Raw genomic sequence first — 14,111 nt, 5'->3', positions numbered from 1 at the left:
TTTGTTCAAAATTAAATATTTCTAAATAGTTGTTATTGCTACTTATTTAATTTTTCCAGGTAAATCGTAAAATATTTCGCTACTCATTTTACGCGCATTTAAAATAAGTGTGCCTTTGGCACCAGGACAATACATATTGAGTATCATTATTTGTAATAATTTGGATAAGTAACTATGTACAAACAAACGCACATACATACCTACGCGTTGTTACATACATACATATCCGTATTCTAATGTGAATGCTTAGATTGTTGGCAGATGCTAGGATGGTCCAAAGGAATGTCATCACTATTTGATGTACTCGTAGCAACACAGAGGGCTTTATGTCCTAAAATATAATAAGCTGCTTAAAGAGTGCATAAGGTGGAAGCGTAAAGCTAGACACATATAATCAGCGCCCAACCGCCCAACCACGCTACTGCCACGGATACGCACAATTACTTTTGAAATTCGATTTACAAATTTACATAGTACATACATACAAACGAAATGAATGAATAAAAAGTACTAAATATCAAAAAAACAAAATAAAAAATAATAATAATGAAGGAGAGTTGTAATTGACGAAAATTTTTGAATCTCGACCCAAACCAAGAAATGGTTATAGTGGAGATAATGCGATGACCGCAAGCAAAATGAAACCTAACTTAAGCAGAACACACAGATCGATGTTTGGAAAAAGTGGAAAATCTTTGCTTTTAAATTTAATTTAGTTTTTTAAACAGATGACACCCTTTTCAAAACTGTTTTCATACAAAAGAAGACTTTTAACGAGGTGGCAACCCCTTTTAAAATTATTTTCAAAATTAAAAAAAAATATTTTTGAAGTAAAAAATCGTTCTTGAACGGATTTCATTTTACACCTACATACATTGTTGTGATATTTTAGTCAGCTTATAAATGAATCGATTTTAAATTTTTAACAAGTGGCAACCCCTTAAAAAAGATTTTCATTTAGCATAGTGTGCTGTAAGCGCTGGAACATAAATACCCAATTACTTTTGTACTTAGTATTTGCTTAATACAATTTTGTGCATTACTGGCAGGTGTGTGCAGATTTTTTTGTAAGTAATTTTTACTATTAAATATCACCGTACAGCGCAAGCGAAAGCGAATGAATGGCCAGCGTGGATAATATATTCATTTATTCTTGTTGACATGTATGTATGTATGTCAGTGAGGCTTATTGTAAGCTTATTAAAATGTGTTTCGTTTTTTTAAGAGCTAAAAAATTCCTTTGCCTTCATTTTTCATCAAATTTCTGGACGATTGAATGGTTAAGCAACCTGGCTAATAAATTCCTTACAAATCAGTCAAGCGTGTGAAGAGATAGAAGTTGGAGAAAGGTGTAAGCACAGCTGTACTATGCATTAAAGAATTAAGTTGTCATTTAAAGTCTACACATGTACAATGCTGAATGATTTCCTTTCCAATTTTTACTTTTTATTTGTAATATTTAATGTCCGGCAAGGGTACATTATCTAACAACAATATCTAAGATTAGTAAACTCAGAACCAAAGTTCGCAATTATTCATGCAGCTAATATCAACAATTCCGCCCATACATCAGTGAGTTTAACAATGTAAAATTGTGGCATTTTTGATAAAAATAATAATAATAAATAATAACAAAATTTAAAATTTTCAAATTTTCTACAATGTTTACAATACAGAAATGTGTTTTTCCTTGAACAGACGTGACTAATCTTACGCATGCATGGAAATATGCGTATGAATATGTATGCACATGTTTTTAAGTATGCACATTAGGGTGGTACACTTAAACCATTTTTTAATATTATAAACTTTTTCTAGGCCTTCCAAAAACCCCAAAAAATGCAATGGAGGCCGAGTATTAGTATTAACAAATGGAAAATAAAGAATTTGATATTATTATTGGAAGTCTCGAAAAATATTGAATTTCAAGAATTGTATACCATTTCTACAAAAACTTGGTTTTTTTCGCCATACAAAATACATTGAAATGTTTTAACGCTTTGAGTGACTTCTAAATATTTTTTTGATTTCGAAATAAAAGAAAAACAGGACGATAATTTTTCGATATAGAATAGTCAGCCTAGTGGCTGAGAACATTAAAATTCGGACTTTACTTTTTTCACATGCATTTTTTTTTACCACCCTAATGTACATACATATTTATGTAAGAGAAATAAAATATTGGCGGCAGATTGACATATTGATGTACAAAGCTTATTAACTGGCGCTGTTTGATATGTTGTTTGTGATTTCAGTAAGTACGAGGCTTGTGCTGAAGAAAAGATAAATAACTTCTTTTTGGTTTTTAGTGCTTCCGACAGGGTAGGACTATGATGTATTGTGGAACGATTTTCCATCATCCCTTGTAAAATTTTGTGTGGAGACAAACCGGTTTCGGCGTTGTGCCATATTCAGTGTCGAACGATAAAATGGCACAACGCCGAAACCGGTTTGTCTCCACACAAAATTTTACAAGGGATGATGGAAAATCGTTCCACAATACAAAAGATACATACATATTTAAAGAGAAAATACGAATGTCTGTGTATAAGTAGATACATATGTATGTACATACATATAAACAAACATAAATACATACAGTCGACATCGTTGCAAATTCTTACAGGAGAAATTTTATAATTTTTTTTATTATTAGATCTGAGGTAATGACATGAATATATTAAATTTGATTGCTTTTTTATCAATAGGCACTTTCTTTCGCATCATAATCTGCATTTAATATTTAAGATTTTCTATACCAGAAACTGTCAGAAAAATAATGTAGAATCTAGTTATCATTGTGATAGTTTTCCTTACTGTCCAAAAACCCTCAAATTAAGAAAAATTACCCAAGTCCTAAGCGGAATTATGACATTGCATAAACCTGGGTTGCTGTCGCTCTTCAGTAGGAGCAAAAGTGTATATTGCTAATGCGATCGCGACCCACTCCCATTGCTATCTAGAGATTCTGCCTTTTTTGTGCATATGATAATTATCCATTTCAAGCGCTTTTGAATTTAAGCTGTATCTGCATATGGAGACACAATAAAGGCATTTTTTCAGCATATTGCCAAAATTAATATTGACATTATGTAACTTGTCTCATATGCTCATAAGTACTCATATCGTAATCGTATGCATATAAATGTGTGTCCCTATGTAAATACAGTGTTATCTGGCTGGAGTGAACACCCGATGCTACGAACACCTCGAAAGAGTGAACATAAAAATTTTTCCATTGAGTACTCTATAGAGTGAACAATTTTGAGTCTTTGTAGAGTGAACAATATTTAAAACCAATTCCTTCCAAATTGGAAACTGTAACGACAAATTTAATAACAAGAAGGTTAATCGCTTCGCCAGGCCGATCCCGCAAATCCCCGTATCAGGGATCTCAACTCGGAGATTCGGCGACTATAGAATGTACATAAGTGGAAGAAGTGGGAAGACCATCTGAAGACCTGTAACTTCGCTTCTGGTGTGAGCAAGCTTTGGTCAACCGTGAGGTGATTGTCCACCGGGGAAACCTTCCAACAAACAGTCTTCTCGCCCGATAGCTCACCTTTCCCCGGTAGTGAAGACACTAGAGGCCCTTCTACTCCCGCACTACACAAATCACTAGACCCCAGCGAAGCATAAGCATGGGTTCCGTAAAATGCACAGCACAACAACAGCACTTGACTCCATAAACTGCCAAATAATTCGTGGCCTTAACCGAAACCCTCCAATCCTCGAAATCGAGCAAACCTAAGAAAATAAAACAGTGAGATCAACAGGGTGGTGTCCTTTCCCCACTACTGTTAAACTTTTACATTTCTAAGCTCCCTCAACCACCAGAGGTAGTCTCGATTGTCTCTTATGCGGACGATTGCTCGATAATGGTTATTTCGCCGAGCTTTCTCGCTTCGTTACTGCACGGAGCCTAACCCTCTCCCCTACAAAATCCTCAGCAACGCTTTTCACCACTTCGGCGAAAGAGGTCAGACTGTAACTGGGTATTCTCATTGATGACAAACCAATTCCGACGTTGAATAACCCGAAAATCCTCAGAGTAACCTTCGAAAGTCAGCTCTCCGTCTCGGCGCATACAACCGCAATTGTCAACAAAGTACAAACCCGCAACAATATCCTCAAGTCCCTAGCCGGCAGCACCTGGGGCAAAGACAAAGAAACGTTGCTGGCAACGTACAAGGCAATTGGCCGCCTGGTTCTGAACTATGCAACGCCTGTATGGTTATCGGGGACTAGTAGGACGCAGTGGCTGAAACTGCAGACTTGCCAAAACACGGCACTCAGACAGCGACAGGATGCCTTCTGATGTTGCCAAAACATCACCTGCGCAACGAGGCCAATATGCTCCCGATTAAGGAGCATAACACAATGCTCTGCAAGCAATTCCTAGTAGGGTGTCACCGTGTTAGGCACCCGAACAGACATCTGATTGCGGAAGAACCCTCGCTATGGCACGTCAGAAGGCATCTATGTGAACTGACGGACGAAGTCCCGGGGTTCATAAACCTACCTCTGGACGCAACAGCCTACCGACAGTTATATAGACTCTCGACCTGTGTATGCCGTTCTGGGCACGCAACCACCAGACGTGGACGAGACAGAGCTTCGTCTGCCTCGGGAGACTCGAACCCCACAGCCCAACTTCGATCTGGCTACTGCAGCAGGCTGAACTCATACTTGAGCAGAATAAATGCAGATGTGCCAAATGAATTCCCAGCATTCGGAGAGAGGCCCCATGACTCGCAGCAACTCTGCGCATGCCCACTAAACCCCACCCTGCTAACGCCTCTGGCCTTATGGACAGACCCCATCAAGGCTGCACGCTTCCTGGGTCTACCGCTAGTAGAGCTTGACGACAGCGATACAACAACAACAGGAAACATGCGTTGGCATTAGCTGAGGGAAAAGACGACATTTCAGAGTTCTTAATAATTCAACTTCAAAAGACGTACTGCGCAATAAAATTGATTTTTAAGAACAAAAAACTCAATCTGGATATAGTGAACAATCTGCTTTTTATGAACTGGTCTTGCATTAATTAGTTCACTCGACCCAGATAGCACTGTATGTACATATATATGTATGTATGTACGTCTACGCATACAAACACGCCTCGAAGTTAATTTAATTCATTATATTTACATATGAAGCCAATCTGAACAGCAATTAATTTTATTACACAAAGTGCTAACGTAAGTTTACATGTATATATGCATGCATATGATGCTTTCCATTTCCAGACAACCGGTCTGGTACGAGCATGATTTTTAATTTGTACCAAACTCAAATACATGGTATGTTGGTCCAAATAATGAGACACGTATTTTTTCTTTTGGCTCGGAAAAATTTTTCACACTTTCCCGCTTTTTATAATCGAAACTGTATGGTGGAAAGTGTGTTCTAATATCTATTTGATACACAAAAAATGATCACGGCTGTACTTTTTGCTGATATATTACATACATATGTTCCATTTAGTTAAACAATATAAGAATATTGTAGTATATACCACAAAATCGTATATTTTCTATAAAAAATCATCTCAGAAAAAAAAATTTTCGTTATTAGAGATTTGGGTTGATTGTCGTTCAAAGTGTCTCTTTCCCGGTAAAAAAGTTTGAGAGAAAAAAAAATACACTTTTTGAGAAATTAAATTTAAAAAAAAAAATTGCACTTTTTGTTTATTGTTAAATAAAAAATTTTAAATAATGAAAATCAATAATTATATCATTCTATCTTGAAGTGACAAGAATTACTGACATTTGAGTAAAAATATTTGGAGGAATCTATTAAATTTTGACAAAGTTATGGGCATTTAAAAAAAAAGATTCCCACTGTCAATTCGAATAATGGATTTTGAAAAAAATTCGCGTTTAATTCGGCCAAAAAATTTTTCCGAGCCAAAAGAAAAAATACGTGTCTCATTATTTGGACCAACAAACAATGTATTTGAGTTTGGTCGAAATTAAAAATCATACTCGTACCTGACCGGTTGTCTGGAAATGGAAAGCATCATATGTATATGTAATGTGGATATGCATATTAAAGACTTCTTTATTACAGCATTTGCTGTATGTAAACAAATAAAACATTTATCTAGGTTCAAGGTGAAAGCCTTAAGCCCTGTCAGTGTGGAACTTTAATTACACTAACCTCCTAATGGTCCTGCACTGTTTTTCCACCATTACTACCGTAACGTATTGCGTCGATGTGTTCACATCGACTCAAGTCATTACGGTAGTAGATGAAGTGGTCTCTAGTGGCAAAAGCTGCATCAAATATAATTTGACTGTAACGCCTTTTTCTATTTTGGGGATAAGGGTGTGCGTCTCCCTTCCTTAGGGGCTCACTTGCCGGCTCAGAAGAGATGCTACATTTTCTGCTTTGATGTTGTCTGGCGCTGCATATACTTGTAGAAGAGTAGAACTAATGACCCTTGTAAGCACAAGCCACCTACAGCTTCTTTGTACTCCAACATTTTGCAGCATCCTACAAAGGGCAGTACACAATCGATAAAAATTCTATATCTCGATTTCCCACTATGAAGATTGCTGCTTCGGTTTTTTTACGGCTGCTTATAAACAGTCAATTTTACATTTAAAAAATCAATATATTCGCGAAACAATGGGCCTAAAGTAATAAAACTGGGTTTTTAGTTTTTCTCTCTGACGTCAGAATTTTGTTTAAAAGGACTTTGAAACTTAAAAAATATGATTATGATAGAATTAAAACAGATTACATTTTTTGGCGCAGAGGAACGACTTAGTATAGACAATGTCCTTTTAATATTTTATCCTTGAATATCCTTGAAATGTTGCAATGTTTCTTTTTCAAAAAAAAAAAAAAATATTATGTTAAGGACTAATTTATACTCGAATACGTCCTTGAATTTCGGCCAGGCATTTTTATTTTTATTTTCTCAATTCTACAGAACTTTACCTTTCATTGGACAAAATATTTTTAATAATGCTTTAAGCTAATCATACCTTTGAAATTACAAAGTCCTAAAATAAAAAAACACTCTAAACCTCTCTATAAGCATTGGCTGAAAACTTCAACGAATACTTGAATCTTAACTTAACTTAAAGTGTTCACAGCAAATCTTCCTAACTTAATCATGGAGAGAAGCAATTTACCACTGTAACTGACCTGCAGGAAATGGGACTAGTTTGTAACTAACTATTAACTAACTATAGCATTCGCCTAGTGGTAACTATTTATTAACTATTTCCTTTGGCCGTAACTAAGTACTTTTGAAGGTCGATGACCGCAAAATAGTGAGAACTGGTTTCCTCTGCATTAGATGTCAACTAACTTGTAGCTAACTACTTTTGGACATAAATATCAATAAGAAAAACAAAACATTTTTCCGCTTTTTATACTTTTTATTTACTTATTTATTTACTTTATTTTATTACATTTCATATTTGTTTACATATTTTGCTGTAGGTGGTCCGATATACGAACACCGTCAGACATAACTTCAAAATGATAATGTAAAATTTCGTTATTCTTTTTATTTGCCCTAGATACGAAAAAGAATCCGCGAAGTTTAGAAAACAAGTGTATTGAAAGTTATTTTTGTATGTGGATATTTAAATATAAACTTGTAAAGAAAACAAACTCCCGTTAACGTCTGCACGACACTTGCACGACTTTACAACTAACTTAAAGTTAGTTTTGTCATAGCTAGTTAAAAGTTAGTTATTTATCGAACTGCCTCACAAAAGCTAACTAGAAGTTGGTTATTTTATTCAATTGATAATTTTTTTCTGCAGGGTGCTTTACACCTGCCATAGAATAGCTGAAAATTTAACTTTGCACTGCTCTCTTGATTAACTAAGTATCTGCTTTCATTTTAAAGTATTTATTTAGCTCTTAGTGCTTAAAATTTAGAGCTTCAAACAAAAAAGCCGAAAGGCGTGAAATAAGCTTTTGAGATGACTGCAGGTGATGGGCACTAAAGCATTTTAAAATATTTTCTTTTCGGAATTTCTTATATACTATATACATTGCAATACTCGTATTTCCAGTAACAAAAAACCATGCCAGAATCTAAGGTACTCATACATACATATGTACATATTTATGTACATATGAAGCATTCATAAAGGCACCTCTACATTATGTACGTGCATATGTACAGTGGGTATGTTATGTTAAAACTCACACACTCACTTACAAGTACTACCTTGCAATTTCCTGTTTCTGAACTGGTCATTCTGTCATTTTTTCTGCTTTTTCGTACATTCCATTCGAAGCAGTCAATGGCTAAAAGTGCCCGTTTGCTTCTTGTGTGCATAGTTAAGTTTGTTGCCTCCTGCATCATTTCTGGGAACCTGCGGCGATTTACCGTTTGAACTTCAAAATAGTTTCATGATGCAAAGTGAAATAACTCGAAGATGAGTGAATGCCTGCAGATACTATGTGTATGTAGACATATTCCAGTTAAAAATAAAAGTGTGGGTAGAGAAAGCATATAAATTAATAAATATTTTCAAAACTTATGAACTTTTTCAATGCAAATATAGCTAGTTTAGACTTAGAATTGTCGGTTAACTAATTTTAACACATCTTCGTGTTTTTGTGAGATTTACTCATCTATATATCGTCGTCACCTTAATTCACAAAGGCCCTAACCAACAAATTTTTTTTTAGTTTACTGGAGAAGCAAAAAAAAACATTATGAAATCGGTATCAAAAACAGTTAGGGGCTTTTTAAAAAGTAGCATGTAACTGCGTTGTTCTAGGAACTAACAAAAAAGAGAAAAAGAGGTACAGAAAATATCGAATACGAGTAGGTATCGATACTTTAGATCTAATATTTTTCAGGTATCGATACTTTCTTTCCATACTACTTCCAACTAAAAGTATCGAAACCTGCATGGTATCGTTTCATCAGTCATCAGGAATAGTTTCATCGGACCATACTTTGCCCAGAAGTACATGCATGCACCTCACCGCCATATTTTATAGCTCAGCTGGCAATCGAATCGGACGACCCTACTGCTTTATTTATTTTTGAGCCGCACTATTGCCGAATTGCTTGCCCAACCATTATCCGGCAGTAATTAAATATTTTCGTTTTCAGCGCTTGTTTACCCCTATTATCNTATATGCACGTTGCTGGAAAATGTGTGAGAGTGACTCGCGTTAACAAACTCAATTGGCTAAGCTGTAGCCACCAACACAAAGTAATTACCAAAAACCGCGCGATCCACAAACCTTACCCAATTTAGGGTGCCACTAACTGTGGTACATATTTGCATATATGGATGTGCATTAGGGTGGTGCAAAAATTCACGTGGGGGGAAAAGTAATTTCGGAACTTTTAAGCTCTCACCCTCTAGGACTATTCTATGCTGAAAAAAAGATACCCTTATTTTTTTATTTTAAAATCAAAAAATATTTAGAGTTCGCTCAAAGCGCTCAAAATTTTCCGTGTATTTTATATGGGAAAATATACCAATTTTCGTAGAAATGGTATATAATTCTTGAAAATCATTATCTTTCGAAATTCTGTATCTCTTCAAGAGATTCCCATTTTTTTATTTTTTTTAACCATTTTTTCATCTGTATTTTATAGGTCTGCCAAAACCCCTAGAAAATGCCAGAAAATGCAATGGTGGACAAATAAAAAATCTTTAGTATTCAAAAAATGGTTAAATAAACAATTGGGTATTGTTATTGGAAGTCTCCTGAGGAGAACCAGAGTTTTCCGATCGAAAAATATTGACTTTCAAGAATTCTAAACCATTTCCAGGAAAAGTTGTTTTTTCCCCATATAAAATACATGAAAAACGTTGAACGCTTTGAGCGACCACTAAATAGTTTTTGATTTCAAAATAAAAGAATATGGGTATACTTTTTTTCGATATAGAAATATTCTAAGGGGGTGAGAGCTTTAAACTTCCGACTTTACTTATTTTGGACCACCCTAATGTACATACTCACTCGGACACACTTACTTCTGTATTTACGTATACAAATGTAAGCCATTGTGGACTTCTGTTGTCTATGTCAACAGGACTGCCACAACTGGAAATGCTGGATTTGTGGTAGTACATACATGTGTATGTATGTACATAGTGAAAAAGTTTAGTTATGCCAACTAAATATGTGTGTATATATCTATATAATCGCCAAAAATATGTATTTAATTAAAGTCAATATAGTGCAATATGCAGAGTTTATATTTGTGCATTTTATTTAAGTTTGCATAGATTGATAGATACTTAAATGCATGTACATTTGTATATGTTTGTGTAGCAGAATTTGCATTAAACTTTAAACAATTAAAATGCTGCTTATTTGTGTTGATTGAATATCGAATTTCCCACAACATTAGTTGAGCACGAATTGACCGCATTTTGAAGGTTATCAACGCAATTTCAGTGAGTGAAACCAAAATTATTTTAGCTACAACAAGTTGGTTTACAATTTTTTTCTAACTGCACTTGGCTATTATGCATTCCTATGAACATTCTAGAGTTGCCATGAGTGCGAGCGCAGGTATATAAAGGCCTTGTTAAAGCGCGAATCAGTAAACTAAATGTTCAGTTGTAAAACAGAAAGCGACGAGTACAGAGATGAGTCGCCTTAAGGCTGGTTTTCACTATGTCAAATTCAGTGGCATTTTGCGGCAAATAAGCGATGGATTTAGATCAGAACCGGTCTTCAGTTGTGTACATGCGCTGTATAATCGGTGAAGGTACGAATAAAGGAGATAAAGTTGTATCAAAATATGTTCGTCCAAATATGACATAGTGAAAACCAGCTCTTAGCAAGTATTGTAAAAGGTTGTAAATGTAGAATTGCTAAAGTGTTTGCTGTACAATAAAGTTTCCTGTACTATAATTGGAGCGTTTGTTTTACAATACAGAATTTTTAAACATCAGTTCAGGAACTGAGCATTTCTGAAACAATCAATCGAGCGCTCAACGGGGTCATCTGAGTTCACTTTTTCTTCCCTAGGGCCACCATATTGGGCAGATCTTAGCTAAGCAAACTTATGTAGTACTAAAATACTTCGTTAATTACAAGTATGCTAACCGAAGGACCGATTTTGGTGCTGACTAAAAAAACCATTCCTGACAAAATTAAGCCAGACGATAGGCGGGCTTAGGGCGCGGACGAGATTATGTAGAGAAAATTTATTTATTTTCTTAATATTACGAATATGTATAGTACATACATGTATACATACAGGCATGTATATAAGGCAGTAAAATATTCCCTGCAAAAAATTAAAAGTCATCTACCAAAGAAAAATGTTGAAAATCTAATCTGCCCCTCTGCTATCTATTAAACTACCAAACTGAGGTGTTGGAGCTCAATAAATATTTATGTTATGCCACCAAATATGAAATATTCCCTCCAAAAAATTAAAATTCATCTACCAAAGAAAAAAATGTCGAAAATCCAATCTGCCCCTCTTCTATCTATTAAACTACCAAACTGAGGTGTTGATTTTCAATAAATATTTATGTTATGCCACCAAGCGAAAGGTGAGTACAAAGCTTCATATATGTACATACATATGTACAACAGAATAAGTATGCCATTCAGCACTTGTCACAGATTGCCCTCATATTGCTGGGATTATTGATTTATATAAGTATATGTGCATATATTCCTTTAAAGCGCCAACCATAAGGCACAAGATACACCGCCGATCACTGTCGCAAGGCTAGGAAACTATGCTGAGGGCAGCTTAAGTTGACCAAGTTGCCAAGTGCTTGAGCCTCCTACATATGTATGTACATGCAGCTGCACACATAAATGGATACTCGTGCATATGTGTATGTATATAGTGCAGTTACATATTGCTCAATATGGCATTTACTCGTATGTATGTATGTATTTGAATGCACATTAGGCCTTTGCTGTAGTAACAATAAGTGTCGCCAGACACACAAGTGACAACCAACCACTGCATCTTCATGCATTTGCACCAACTAAATGCATAAGCAACAAAAACTGTGTTCAGTGTGCAAAAACAAGCAAACCATTGCTGACTAATTCAGAGCAACCAGTGGAATTGCATTAACCAAGGTGAAGGTAAATACATATACATATGTATGCGTGCATGTATGTATTTGCTTTTGCTTAAGTGTGCACTCACTTATCTACATACATACATACATATATACTTTGCCATATAGAATGCTCACTGTCGTTTTTCTCGCCCCGTTGCCATTATTTCTCTGTCAGCTCGCTTGTTTCCCCTTTTCTATTGCTTTTTCTGCTGCTGCTGCTGCTGCTGCCTCCTTCAGCTTGATTTGAGTCGGATTCCGCCTTTGATTTTTTTTTTGCTTTGTTTTTCGTTTTTCGTTTGTGTTTTTGCGTTTCACCCGGACGACGCCGTATGCATTCTCATTTACTTGGCACGATTGTGCAATACTTGGCTTTACATAATCGCATCGAAATTTTGAGCACGTATACGCCCCGGTGTCCGCTTAAGCGTAAACAGACGGCGAAGAAATAGCGCATAAAATTGCATTGCCTTTTTGGATTTTTAATACAAGCCGAAGATGTTGATGAATTGCACAATTCAATGGTAACTAAGTATGTAGTGGGGGAATTGGAAATCAATAAAGTTGCTCTCATTTGTCGATACGATGAAGACAAGTGCAAACATATGCAAAGGTAATTGGAAATTTGATGCGGCCCATTGTTTGACGGCCTAATTGTGGAGAAGGGACTGGGAATTAAGAAATAATGTGCAAAAGAGTTTATCACTTTTACATCTAAATATATACATATATAATACGCGAAGGCATTTTTTGTTCAGAATAAAAGATGTGAACCGTTCGCTCGGTTTTCAAATATGGGGTGTCATATAAAAGTGCTTGGCCTGGTTTTATTTTTTGGAAAAGAGTTGCCACCTTTTAAAAAATAATATTCAAATTATTAAAAAAAAATCAATTATTAAAAAATGGGTATCAACCTAAATGGCTTTAAAAAGCTTTGTTTCTTAGCTGAACTATAGGAGGGTTGCCAACTGTTTAAAAAATCATATTAGCTAAGAAAAATATGTATCACCATATGGGTATCAAATGAAAGTGGTTTCAGAAAGTAGTAGTTTGAAAATATTTTGAAGAGGGTTGCCACCTGCTTGAAATGTCGAATTTAGTTTACTTATACATAACTTATATGATACATCAAATTATAGATGTCAAACGAAGGAGTGTTAAGAAATCTTTAGTTGAAACGCCAAGAATATTTCGGACGTGTTGGAAGAGGGTTGCCACCTGTATATAAATTAATTATTAAAATTTGGGTTTGAAAAACTTTTTTTTTTGAACTGTACTTATCGGGGTTGCCACATGTTTAAAAAATCAAATTCCACTTAATTCATCGGTTACTTAAAGTATGTATCGCAATGTTTGGCGAATGAGAGTTAACAAGGATTAAGCTTGAATATACTTCTGATGAGGGCTGCCACCTGTTTGAAATTATATAAAATATAAAACTACGCTACGAAAGAATGTTAACAAATATTTAGCTTGACCATTTGGAATGTTTGAGAAGGGTTGCCACTTGTTCAAAAGGATACATTCAAATTATTCATTTTTTACGAGGGTTGCCATTTGTTCGAACAATCAAATTCAAATTAGCTCATCAGTTTATTGTAATACATGTGTAACGCAATATCAGACGGAGAAGGTTTTAGAATATTTTAGTTTGGGAATACTTTTGAAAGGGAATTTCCAACATGAGAGGTCAAATTAAAGACCTTACCTTTAGATGTGTAGAAGAACTTTTTTCATCGGTACAGGGTGATTTGAAATTTCTCTTCACTGGCACTCGGATCTCTTATAACTCTGACGCGCTGCAGCCTTATGGCGAGTTCTGTGTAAAATCTTAAATATATTAGTTGTAGCTGCAAAATATTGCCATCTGGAAAATTTTGAATAACTACATTTCTGAAATCCACTTCAAGCGTAGACTGAACCCGCAAGACATTCTCGCATGACCTCGGCGCTGCGCAAGATATTTTTCCAACCGAAATGCCACAATGTTTTCACCCGAACACTATCGGATAACGAATAAAAGGTCATATCTCTCCAACTTACAACACAAGATCATTATTATTA

The sequence above is a fragment of the Rhagoletis zephyria genome, unplaced genomic scaffold (genome assembly GCF_001687245.7).
Source record: "Rhagoletis zephyria isolate East Lansing unplaced genomic scaffold, Rhagoletis_zephyria_1.1 Rzeph_scaffold_05367, whole genome shotgun sequence".
In the NCBI taxonomy this organism is placed as follows: domain Eukaryota; kingdom Metazoa; phylum Arthropoda; class Insecta; order Diptera; family Tephritidae; genus Rhagoletis; species Rhagoletis zephyria.
This window is presented reverse-complemented; position numbering follows the sequence as displayed.